This window comes from Cervus elaphus, chromosome 9, assembly GCF_910594005.1.
Source record: "Cervus elaphus chromosome 9, mCerEla1.1, whole genome shotgun sequence".
In the NCBI taxonomy this organism is placed as follows: Eukaryota; Metazoa; Chordata; class Mammalia; order Artiodactyla; family Cervidae; genus Cervus; species Cervus elaphus.
The window spans coordinates 89280375-89293322 of record NC_057823.1 but is presented as its reverse complement, the minus strand read 5'-3'; the positions used below and the strand labels follow the sequence as shown (position 1 = coordinate 89293322).

The 12948-nt window shown below is 39.4% G+C and overlaps 1 long non-coding RNA gene across 1 annotated transcript in view; it reads left to right on the top strand.

The window, feature by feature from the left end:
• The window catches only part of LOC122700595, a 336313-nt gene extending 324313 nt beyond the window's left edge, over nt 1-12000 (top strand). The window contains exon 4 of the long non-coding RNA XR_006342819.1: nt 11784-12000. This is a non-coding gene — a long non-coding RNA (uncharacterized LOC122700595). The remainder of the gene's footprint in view (nt 1-11783) is intronic.
• Nucleotides 12001-12948: the final 948 nt, after the last annotated feature.

Here is a 12948-nt window from a genome sequence, read left to right as displayed (position 1 = left end):
GGATTCTCCAGGCAAGAATGCTGATTGGGTCGCCAGACTCTTATAAGGATGTAGTGTAACATAAAGGTGGATGACTATGCTGCCTGGTTTCCTACAGAGTGTGGCAGAGTTGAGAAGCTAGTTTATAATCTAAGAATAAGACTTTTTAGTCTTAAGACACTGGTGGTCGTTTAGTCATTAAGTCATGTCTGACTCTTACGACCCCATGTACTGCAGCCCTCTAGGCTCCTCTGTGCATGGGATTCTCTAGGCAAGAACACTGGAGTGGGTTGCCATTTCTTTCTCCAGAGGATCCTAAGACACTAGATGGTTTAAACATGCTCTGCCCTGTATCAAGAGGGGGCTGTTTATTTTCCCTTCACACCTTCTGTACTACTATGCTTCCAAGTAACATATTTTCTTCCTTGCTTCTTCTTCTCTCATTCCTTGTTAGTTCCTCCCATCTTTGAATCTCCAGCTGTGAAATTATCCACACCTCCTTGCTTTTTTGTGCAGTCATTTATGGAAAGCTCTGATTCCTGAATACTTTAACCTTGCTTCTCATTCTTGTCAACATTACTCTGTGGCATACTTCGTAGTGTTTTCAGTGTCCACAGAGATGACACTCAGCCTTGCAGCCTCTTTACCTCTTTTTCATAAATCCATTTCTCTACCTTACATCAGACATTGATTCCCAAGGTCATGTCAATTAATACATTCCTATCATAATATCAGTTTTAGGTATTCTGTTTTCTGACCACCTCCTTCCTATCTTTCCAGCTGAAAACAAAACTTCCCAACTGATCCAATCACATTTTCACTGTCCTCCCTTACCCCATTTAATATTCTCACCTCCCTCCTTATTCAACTTAGATTCCACGGTTTGTATTTACAAATATTATTTTGCATATGCCCTCGTTTTCCTTCTCTTTCTCTCTGTCACTAACACAGGAGTCAGGATTTAAACCCAATCAGACTAAAACTAGTGTTTGAGTGCTTAATCACTGTAGTCTACATATACTATCTCATTTGAGTCTTACAACACACCTGGGAAAATAAATGAGAAAACAGAAGCTTGGAGAATCTAAGTAAGTCTTTCAGGATCACACAGCTTATAAGTGGCATGTGTGTATGTGCTCGGTCATGTCTGACTCTTTGCCACCCCATGGACTGTAGCCCACCAAGCTCCTCTGTCCACAGAATTGTCTAGACAAGAATACTGGAGTGTGTTGCTGTTTCCTCTTCCAGGGGATCTTCCCAACCAAGAACTCAAACTCACATATCTTACTTCTTCTACACTAGCAGGAGGATTCTTTACCATTAGCATCACTTGGGAAGCCCCTATAAGTGGCATAGTAGTTTTTAAACTTTGCCTACTTTGTACCTATACCTAAGAAGCTGAACTTGTCTGGGGAAGTTTATGCTGACTCATTTCACTTTAAATTTCATGACCATTTCAGAATAGAAGTAGTAAGAAATAGATCTCAAAAAATAGAGTCACTTGATCTTTGACAAAGGAGCAAGGACAATATTAATACATTGGAGAAGAGATAGTCTTTTCAACAAATGATGCTGGAACAACTGGATATCTATGTGCAGGAAAAAAAATGAATGTAGATGCAGAGCTTACCTCCTTCACAAAATTCAAAATAGATCACAGACTTAAATGTAAAACACAAAACTATAGCTTCCTAGAAGATAACAGAAAATCCAGGTGATCTTGAGTTTGATGACTTTTTAGATGCAACATCAAAGGCAGAGTCCTCGAATAGCCAAAGTAATCTTGAGAAAGAAGAATGGAACTGGAGGAATCAACCTGCCTGACTTCAGACTCTACTACAAAGCCACAGTCATCAAGACAGTATGGTACTGGCACAAAGACAGAAATATAGATCAATGGAACAGAATAGAAAGCCCAGAGATAAATCCACGAACCTATGGACACCTTATCTTTGACAAAGGAGGCAAGGATATACAATGGAAAAAAGACAACCTCTTTAACAAGTGATGCTGGGAAAACTGGTCAACCACTTGTAAAAGAATGAAACTAGAACACTTTCTAACACCATACACAAAAATAAACTCAAAATGGATTAAAGATCTAAATGTAAGACCAGAAACTATAAAACTCCTAGAGGAGAACATAGGCAAAACACTCTCTGACATAAATCACAGCAAGATCCTCTATGACCCACCTCCCAGAATATTGGAAATAAAAGCAAAACTAAACAAATGGGTCCTAATGAAACTTAAAAGCTTTTGCACTACAAAGGAAACTATAAGTAAGGTGAAAAGACAGCCCTCAGATTGGGAGAAAATAATAGCAAATGAAGAAACAGACAAAGGATTAATCTCAAAAATATACAAGCAACTCCTGCAGCTCAATTCCAGAAAAATAAATGACCCAATCAAAAAATGGGCCAAAGAACTAAACAGACATTTCTCCAAAGAAGACATACAGATGGCTAACAAACACATGAAAAGATGTTCAACATCACTCATTATCAGAGAAATGCAAATCAAAACCACAATGAGGTACCATTACACGCCAGTCAGGATGGCTGCTATCCAAAAGTCTACAAGCAATAAATGCTGGAGAGGGTGTGGAGAAAAGGGAACCCTCTTACACTGTTGGTGGGAATGCAAACTAGTACAGCCACTATGGAAAACAGTGTGGAGATTCCTTAAAAAACTGGAAATAGAACTGCCATATGACCCAGCAATCCCACTTCTGGGCATACACACTGAGGAAACCAGATCTGAAAGAGACACGTACACCCCAGTGTTCATCGCAGCACTGTTTATAATAGCCAGGACATGGAAGCAACCTAGATGCCCATCAGCAGATGAATGGATAAGGAAGCTGTGGTACATATACACCATGGAATATTACTCAGCCATTAAAAAGAATTCATTTGAATCAGTTCTAGTGAGATGGATGAAACTGGAGCCCATTATACAGAGTGAAGTAAGCCAGAAAGATAAAGAACATTACAGCATACTAACACATATATATGGAATTTAGAAAGATGGTAATGATAACCCTATATGCAAAACAGAAAAAGAGACACAGAAGTACAGAACAGACTTTTGAACTCTGTGGGAGAAGGTGAGGGTGGGATGTTTCAAAAGAACAGCATGTATATTATCTATGGTGAAACAGATCACCAGCCCAGGTGGGATGCATGAGACAAGTGCTCGGGCCTGGTGCACTGGGAAGACCCAGAGGAATCGGGTGGAGAGGGAGATGGGAGGGGGGATCGGGATGGGGAATACGTGTAACTCTATGGCTGATTCATATCAATGTATGACAAAACCCACTGAAATGTTGTGAAGTAATTAGCCTCCAACTAATAAAAAAAAAGAAAAAAAATAAAGGTTTATTATCTGACCTTATTAAAATGTAAAATTTCTGCTCTAAGAAAAACAGTAATATACCATCTCCTAAGACTGAACCAAGAAGAAATAGAAAATATGAACAGACCACTTACCAGTAATGAAAATGAATCAGTCATTTAAAAACTCTCAACAAACAAAAGTCCAGGACCAGATGGCATCACAGGTGAATTCTACCAAACACTCAGAGATAAGTTAACACTAATACTTCTGAAACTATCCCAAAAAATTTCAGAGGAAGGAACATTTCAGAATTCATTATATGATATCATCTTTTCCCTGATACCAAAATCAGACAAAGATATCACAAAAAATAGAAACCTGCTGGCCAATAGCACTGATGAACATAGATGTAAAAATCCTCAACAAAATACTAGCAAACTAACTCGAACAATACATTAGACAATTATACACCATGATCGAAAAGGATTTATCCCCAAAGATGCAAGGATTTTTCCGTATCCACAAATCAATCAATGTCATACACCAATTAATGAATTGAAGAATAAAAGCCACAGCATCATTTCAATAGATGTAGAAAAATTGATAAATTGATTTATCAATTTAAATCCATTTTGGATGTTGACATCCAAAAATTTAATATCCATTTATGATAAATATTCTCCAAAAAGTGAGCAGAGAGGGAACATACTTTAACATAATAAAACCATATATGACAACTGCTTAGGGCTTCCCAGATGGTGCAGTAGTAAGCAATCTGCCTGCCAATGCAGGGGACACAAGATGTGGGTTCGGTCCCTGCGCCTAGAAGATCCCTTTGTATAGGAAATACAACTCCAGTATTCTTGCCTAGAAAATTCCACGGGCAGAAGAGTCTGGTGTGCTGCAGTCCATGGGTTGCAAAGAGTCAGACATAACTGACTGAGCACGCAGACACATGGCAACCCGAACGCTAGCATCATATGCAGCAGTGACATGCTGAAAGCATTTTCTCTAACTCAGCAACAAGACAAGGGTGCCCACACTTGCCACTTTTATTCAACACAGCTTTGGAAATCCTAGTCATGGTAATCAGAGAAGGAAGAGAAGAAGAGTCCAAATTGAAAAGGAAGTAGTAAAACTCTCAGTGTTTGTAGATGGCATGATACTGTATATAGGAATCCTAAAGATGCCACCAGAAAACTACTAGACCTCATCAATGAATTTAGTAAAGTGGCAGGATACAAAATTAATACACAGAAATCTGTTGCATTTCTTTCTATACACTAACAATGGAAGATTAGAAAGAGAAATTAAGGAAACAATCCCCTTATGAATGAAAAAGAATATAATACTTAGGAATAAACCTGTATAGGAGGCAACAGACTTTTACTGAAAGCTATAAGTTGCTGATGAAAGAAATAGAAGATGACACAAACAAATGGAAAGATATACCATGTTCTTGGACTAGAAGACTCAATATTGTTAAAATAGCTATACTACCCAAAGCAATCAATACAATTGCTACCCAAAGATTCAATGCAATCTCTTTCAAATTACCAATGATATTTTTCACAGAACTAGAACAAAAGAAAATTTGTAAAATTTGTGTGGAAACAAAAAACACCCCAAATAGCCAAAGCAAACCTGAGAAAAAAACAATAAAGCTGGAGGAATCAGGCTTCCCAATTTCAGACTACCACACAAAGCCACAGTCATGAGAACAATATAGTACTGGCACAAAAACAGATGTATAGATCAATGGAACAGAATAGAAAGCCCAGAAATTCACCCACACAGTTCTGGTCCATTAGTTTACGACAAAAAGGCAAGTATATACAATGGAGGAAAGATAGACACTTTAACAAATGCTACTGGGAAAATGGGACAACAGCATGTAAAAGAATGAAATTAGAACATTCTCTAGCACCATATGCAAATATAAACTCAAAATGGATTGAAGACCTAAATATAAAACTGGATACTATAAAACTCCTAGAGGAAACCAGGCAGAACACTCTTTGACGTAAATCACAGCAATGTCTTTTTGGATTCACATCCTAGAGTAATGGAAATAAAAATAAAAATAAATAAATGGGACCTAATTAAACTTAAAGATTTGCACAGCAAAGTAGCCATAAACAAAATGAAAAGACAGCTATGGAATGGGGAGCTCCCCTATGGAATTGGGAGCACATATTTGCAACTGATGTAACCAATAAGGTATCAATTTTCAAAATATACAAACAACTCATAAAGCTCAAAAACAGAAAATGAACAACCCAATCAAAAAAATGGGCAGTCCTAAATAAACATTTCTCCAAAAAGATATACAGATGGCCAACAGGCATATGAAAAAATGCTCGATATCACTAATTATTCAGTTCAGTTCATTACTCAGTCGTGTCCGACTCTTTGTGACCCCATGAACTGCAGCACACCAGGCCTCCCTGTCCATCACCAACTCACGGAGTTTACCTAAACTCATGTCCATTGAGTCAGTGATGCCATCCAACCATATAGTCCTCTGTCATCCCGTTCTCCTCCTGCCTTCAATCTTTCCCAGCATCAGGGTCTTTTCAAATGAGTCAGTTCTTCGCATCAGGTGGCCAAAGTATTAGAGTTTCAGCTTCAACATCAGTCCTTCCAATGAACACCCAGATCTGACCTCCTTTAGGATGAACTGGTTGAATCTCCTTGCAGTCCAAGAGACTCTCAAGAGTCTTCTCCAACACCACAGTTCAAAAGCATCAATTCTTCAGTGCTCAGCTTTCTTTATAGTCCAAATCTCACATCAATGCATGACCACTGGAAAAACCATAGCCTTGACTAGACAGACCTTTTTTGACAAAGTAATGTCTCTGCTTTTTAATATGCTGTCTAGGTTGGTCATAACTTTCCTTCCAAGGAGTAAGTGTCTTTTAATTTCATGGCTGAAGTCATGATCTGCAGTGATTTTGGAACTCAAAATAATAAAGTTAGCCACTGTTTCCACCATTTCCCCATCTATTTGCCATGAAGTGACAGGACCAGATACCATGGGCTTAGTTTTCTGAATGTTGAGCTTTAAGCCAACTTTTTCACTCTCCTCTTTCACTTTCCTCAAGAGGCTCTTTAGTTCTTCTTCACTTTCTGCCATAAGGATAGTGTCATCTGCATATCTGAGGTTATTGATATTTCTCCCAGCAATCTTTATTCCAGATTGTGCTTCTTCCAGAGAAATGCGAATCAAAACTATCAATCAGTTATCACCTTACACTAGTAAGAATAGTCATTATCAAAAACATCTATACATAATAAATGCTGGAGAAGGTATGGAGAAAAAGGAATCCTCCTGCACTGTTTGTGGGACTGTAAATTGTGGAGAAAAGTATGGATATTCCTTGAAAAACTAAAAGTAGAGTCATCATATGATCCTGTGATCTCACTCCTGGGCATTACCTGGAGAAAACTATAATTCTGAAAGATACATGCACCGCAGTGTCCATAGCAGCACTATTTACAATAGCTAAGACATGGAAGCAACCTGCTGCTTCTGCTGCTGCTGCTAAGTCGCTGCAGTTGTGTCCAACTCTGTGTGACCCCATAGACGGCAGCCCACCAGGCTCCCCCGTCCCTGGGATTCTCCAGGTAAGAACACTGGAGTGGATTGCCATTTCCTTCTCCAATGCATGAAAGTGAAAAGTGAAAGTGAAGTCGCTCAGTCGTGACTGACTCTTTGAGAACCCATGGAATGCAGCCTACCAGGCTCCTCTGTCCATGGGATTTTCCAGGCAAGGGTACTGGAGTGGGGTGCCATTGCCTTCTCTGTAATGAGATATTACTCAGCCATAAAAAAAAGAATGAATTAATGCCATTTGCATTATTCTATTATGGATGGAACTAGAGATTATCATACTAAGTGAAGTAAGCCAGACAAAGACAAATATGATATTGCTTATACGGGGAATGTAAAAAGTGATACAAATCAACTTTTTAGCAAACCAGAAATAGTCTCACAGACATAGAAAACCAACTTATGGTTACCAAGGAGGGAAGGAGGAGGAGGGATTAATTAGGAGTTTGAGACAGAAATATACACACTCCTATGTATAAAATAGATAGCCGACAAGGACCCAGTGTATGCCACAGGTACCTGTATTCAGTATCTTGTAATAATCTGTATTATATTATTATTATTAAAGAATCATGTCTGACTCTTTGTGACCCCATGGACTGTACAGTCCATGGAATTCTCCAGGCCAGAATACTGGAGTGGGTCACCCTTCCATTCTCCAGGGGACCTTCCCGACCCAGGAAGTGAATTCAGATCTCCTGCACTGCAGGTGAATTCTTTACCAGCTGAATCACAAGGGAAGCCCAGTAACCTGTAATGAAAAATACTGTATATGTATAAATGAATCAGTTTGCAGTACACCTGAGGCTACTGACAGCACTGTAAATCAAATATATCAATAAAAACTTTTACAAAAAAGCTACTGGTACCCACTATATCTAGATCCTCTCCTTTCACCTGTTGTAGCCATGAGCTCTGGGAAACCAACTCACTCAGAAGGACAATGCAGATAGTGGAGTGCAGATGTTATACCAGCGGGCCCAAGACAGAGTCTCCTCTTAGCCAAGGACTCCAACCAGTTTTTATGAAAACCTTATATACCCTAAGTGTATGTGCCCAAACACACCTCTCCAAATCCCCGAAACTAGTCTGAATAAAGGAAAAGAAAGATACAATCAAAATTAACCCGTGATTCATATGCCTTACGCCTAGGTAGTAACAGTGGACAATTATCAACAGGCCTGTGGTCATACCCCAATAAGCATAATAGAATGTATGATTCTATTCGGCTACACAGATAATTAGGGTATTCTTTTAGGCGATGGAGAGCCCTGGGGCGCTTCCTTCTAGGGGCCTGGCTTTCCAGTTGCTATGTTGTTTCCATAGTTACGGGGCATATAGCTCAAAGTCCATAGTGCGGCCAGAGATGGAGTCCTGCTTTCAAGGTAGAGCCTGTTCTGCTTCCTCCTTCACACCCTCTTTTGTTCCAATATCAGTAGGCTTCCAATCCCATGTCTCCACCACATGTAACTCTTCCTAGGTTTACCCATATTTGCCATTTTGCTGAATTCTCATCTTATTTGGTTAGCTTTCTGAGATTGTGGGTTTTGTTTTGGAGCTGTGAGTTTATAGTTCTTAGATCTGTCTGCCCTCTGATGGATGAGGATAGGAGGCTCTGCTGAAGAATTGATGTTTTTGAATTGTGGTGCTGAAGAAGACTCTTGGACGTCCCTTGGACCCCAGGGAGATCAGACCTGTCAATTCTAAATGAAAACAACCCTTCATTGGAAGGACTGATACTGGAGCTGAAACTAATAATTTGGCCACGTGATGTGAAAATCCAACTCATTGGAAAAGATTGCTGAGAAAGATTGAGGGCAAGAGAAGAGGAGGGTGGCAAAGGATGAGATGGTTAGATAACATCACTGACTAAATGGACATGGGTTTGAGCAAACTCTGGGAGATAGTGAAGGGCAGGAAAGCCTGACATACTGCAGTCCATGGGGTTGCAGAGTTGGACATGGCTTAGCAACTGAACAACAACATCTCATTTGACAGATTTTTAAAAACAGGTCACTGAGACCTTCTTTTACATGATTTCAAGAACAGTGCGCTCTCTTGATACTAGTTCTACCTCTCTGGCCATTCCTGAATATCAGGGTGCTTGATATCTTCTACATATCAAGCTATACATTTTTGCTTTTTTATCTATACTCCTTCCCTTTGGAATATGATCTAGTCTCAATGCTTGAAGAATTCCACCCTTCTTATTAGTTTAGCCAAAAACTTTGTATTCATCTTTGATAGCTTTTTGAAACCAAGCTATATGGAGTTCCTGTTGACTTTATATATACAGTAGAAATCTAGAAATTGATCACCCTTCACAACTACCATCCTTAAAGCAAACATAATCTCTTGCCTGAGTTACTGCTATAACTCCTTCTACCTGGTCTCCATTTTTGCCTTTGTCCCCCTACAATTATTTAGCCATATTATGTTAGCCAAATCAATCCTCTGTGTAAAATATTCCAGTGGTTTTCTGTGAGATTCTGAGTAAAACTCAAAGTCTTTTGAAGCCTCTTATGGACTAGTTCATTCTAGCAGAAGTTGAATCACTGTCTGTAACTGCCTTACCAGTCATTCTTACTGTCACAATCTTACTGTGACCCCTCCTCAGATTAAGAAATTCTCACTGCTTTCTTTTTTAAAAACACAGGTTCTACTTTCCAATCCTAATCAACCATTTTTATTAAATTGACATTTTTGAGCATCTATTATGGATGGATAAAGATGAATAAAACATTTCCTGCCCTTGAGGAGTTTTTACATTTGGGGAAAAGACAAAAATGCAATGAATAATTACGGAGAAAGAACTATTGTTGAGTATGTGCACAGAACACTGGGGGGAGGAGCAATCCATTAAAGTTACATAATGTAGAACATAGACAATCTCAGAGGAATAACATTTGTTCTGGCTAATGGGAGGTGAGCCCTGTTCTTTGAATTGTTTCTAAGTTTTCCATACTCCTTTAGTCATAATAATGGATGCTGCCAAAGGCAATAAGCTGGCATTTATATACAGAGATGATTATCTTTGGTCTCTTTTCCAGTAATGGCCCCAGATCTCTTCCAGCTCCAGATCTTTTTTGTTGCCTCTTATGATTGAGTGGCACAAGTCTGCATTGTGGTCAGTGGAATAGAATGAAAATAAAGTCTGTAGCCCCAGGTTTCTTATTTTGAACCAGAGATTCTCACATGATACATGCAAAAATACTCCCCTTGCCCCTTTAAGGCCCACTCGCATTGGTGACAGTAAGGTTCTGTGCGTATGCTAGCCTGATAGTGATTATTGCACAGATTTTGCATTCACCTGAATAAAGCATATAGCAGCACAAATGAGTGAGAGTGTGTGACAGGTATATCTGCTCTAAGTTATTAAAAAGTAGCCACTCCTAAACTATAACACCTTATTATTATTAATAAATTACTTGTAACACATGTCTGAAGTGATCAAGATAAATTACCAGGCTACAATAGCATGGTTTTAACCATCGTTATATTCAGTGGATCCTCTGAACTTGCAGAAGATGTAAGGCTCTTTTATGGTTCCAGAATTCATGTTGATCTTTTAAAGCACAGTATATTGACAAGACCATAACATTTACACTCAAAGGACTTCAGTGCCTGGGTCTATGTTCCAAGATGTATCAGTTATATAATATTAAACAACCCACTTAAGAGTACTGAGCTTCAGTTTAATTATGTATACCATGGGATTGTGTAAACAGCAAAACACCAACGGTGTTGAGTTATTATTGTTACAACAGCAGTATCAATGCACAATGCTTGTGTGTTTCTATTTGGCCCTTATCTCTTTCATTTTCTTTCCTGAATACAAGTAGCTCTGCGGTAACATCTACAGCTTGCTTTTTCTGGTTCAACGTGAGCTTGTCTGGTGCATGGGGAATTTTACAATTGGATAGTTAGGATACAGTATGTGATCAGGGGACTGCTGAATTACCTAGAGGATTTTGCAGTGTTGAGTTCCTCATTATTTCTAGGGGATTTTCTGTTTTTTTAAATCTATGGGTGTCGTAAATGAAAAAGACTGATTATGATTTCTAAAGAGAAATGGGAAAAGATGGGAGAAAAAGGCAGCAGGGGAAATAAAACATCTTTAAACAGTGTGAGAAAAATGTTCCCTGGAGAGGAACTTTGAGCTGATTGCATAGGTTTGTGCTTAGATGGCTCCATACTGCTCATAGGAAAAAGAGGGACCAGCTATACCCTTGCTACCAGGGGGCCTCTAGGAGGCAGTATGATGACTGAGGTTCTTGTGCACTGCTCCCCTGGTCCAGGGAGAGCTGCTTCAAGAACAGCCAGTATAAGAACAGGGTTTTCAGAGTCTGGAGCTTCAGGTTGAGACTGGTAGCTGTACAGAACTATTCTGTTCATTATTTCCATAAATATTTATTTAGTGGCTACTGTGTGATGGAAATGTTTTATTGTTTAGTCACTAAGTCATGTCTGACTCCTTTGCGACCCAATGGACTGTAGCCCACAGGCTCTTCTGTCCATGGGATCCTCCAGGCAAGAATACTGGAGTTGGGTTGCCATTTCCTTCTCCAGGGCGGTCTTCCTGATCCAGGCCTTGAACCTGGGTCTCCTGTATTGACAGACGAATTCCTTACCACTGAGCCACCAGAGAAGCCCATGTGATAGGAAAGGCAGTAAACAAAACACATAACTATCCTGTCCATAGGAAACGTACATACAGAGAAGTATAAGCATTTGTGTGAATAAAAATTCTTGATGAGTTCACTGGGTTTTTACTCTTTCTTTTCCCCTTACTGAATGTTTGAATTGTCAGTATAATAACCTGAGCATTCTCATTGTTTTTGTATTTATACAGCTTGCCATATTGAAGGCGCTTTGGTGCAATGGAAAAAGGACCAAACTGGGAATCAGACCATGTAGACACCATCTCATCAACCACCAATCAGGTATGTTACTTCAGCTATCACACACTCAAGAGTCCAGAGAGAGGTGGATTTTGATCATTTATATGGGCTTCTCTCATGGTTCAGCTGGTAAAGAATCTGCATGCAATGCGGAAGACCTGAGTTTGATCCCTGGGTTGGGAAGATCCCCTGGAGAAGGGAAAAGCTACCCACTCCAGTATTCTGGCCTGGAGAATTTCATGAACTATAAAGTCCATGGGGTTGCAAAGAGTCGGACACGACAGAGCGACTTTCACACTTCACAGCCCTTCCCTTGTTCTCAGTCTGTATGATTCATACTCTGTCAAGCAAAGGGAAGGAAATTCTCTTCTCCAGAATTAACTTCAACATAGAATCATGCCACCTTTTGTAGCTTTCTCTCATTTCTCTGCAGCATATGAATGGTGGGCACCCAGACTTTGTTCCATTAGACTTTTGATCTGAGATCAGGATGTGCCACTCTGAGAATAATCTGTCAGGAAATTAAAACAAAAGACTATTCAGTGTTTCTCTGTGGTGGGCTCCTCCATCATGTTTGGAATCAGGTGTCTTGGCTAATGAAAGTCCAAGCATTTTCTGTGTCTTACGGTAATAATAAGAATGAACTGGGCTCAAATACTTAAAATAGATATTAGATGCCCAAATATCTATTTCTCCTTTTTCTTTAGTAATGGAGCCTCCAAACAATAGCTGGGCACATGTCTATTCAAAATTGAGGCAGTCTTGCAGTTGTGAGTGGCTATATGACCAAGATCTGGTGAAGCAGATGTGATATGAACAACTTTGAAGTAGTACTTTTAAAGAAAGAGCATGCTCTTTTTTTCCACATCACTGCCCAACATTCCCATGCTGGAAAGAGGCAACAGTGGACATAGTGGTGAGCCCTCTTCAACTGTAGACAGGCAATGTTCTAATGAGTGATAAGGCAACATTAAGGAAGGGTTTGGGTCTCCAGCTTCATGGAGATGCCACACTAGCTTGGAACTACCTTTACAGATCTTAATTTCTTTGTTAAATCAGTGAACTTTTATGGTCTTTTTGTTAATACAAAAATAAATGGTTCAAGTAATAAATGGA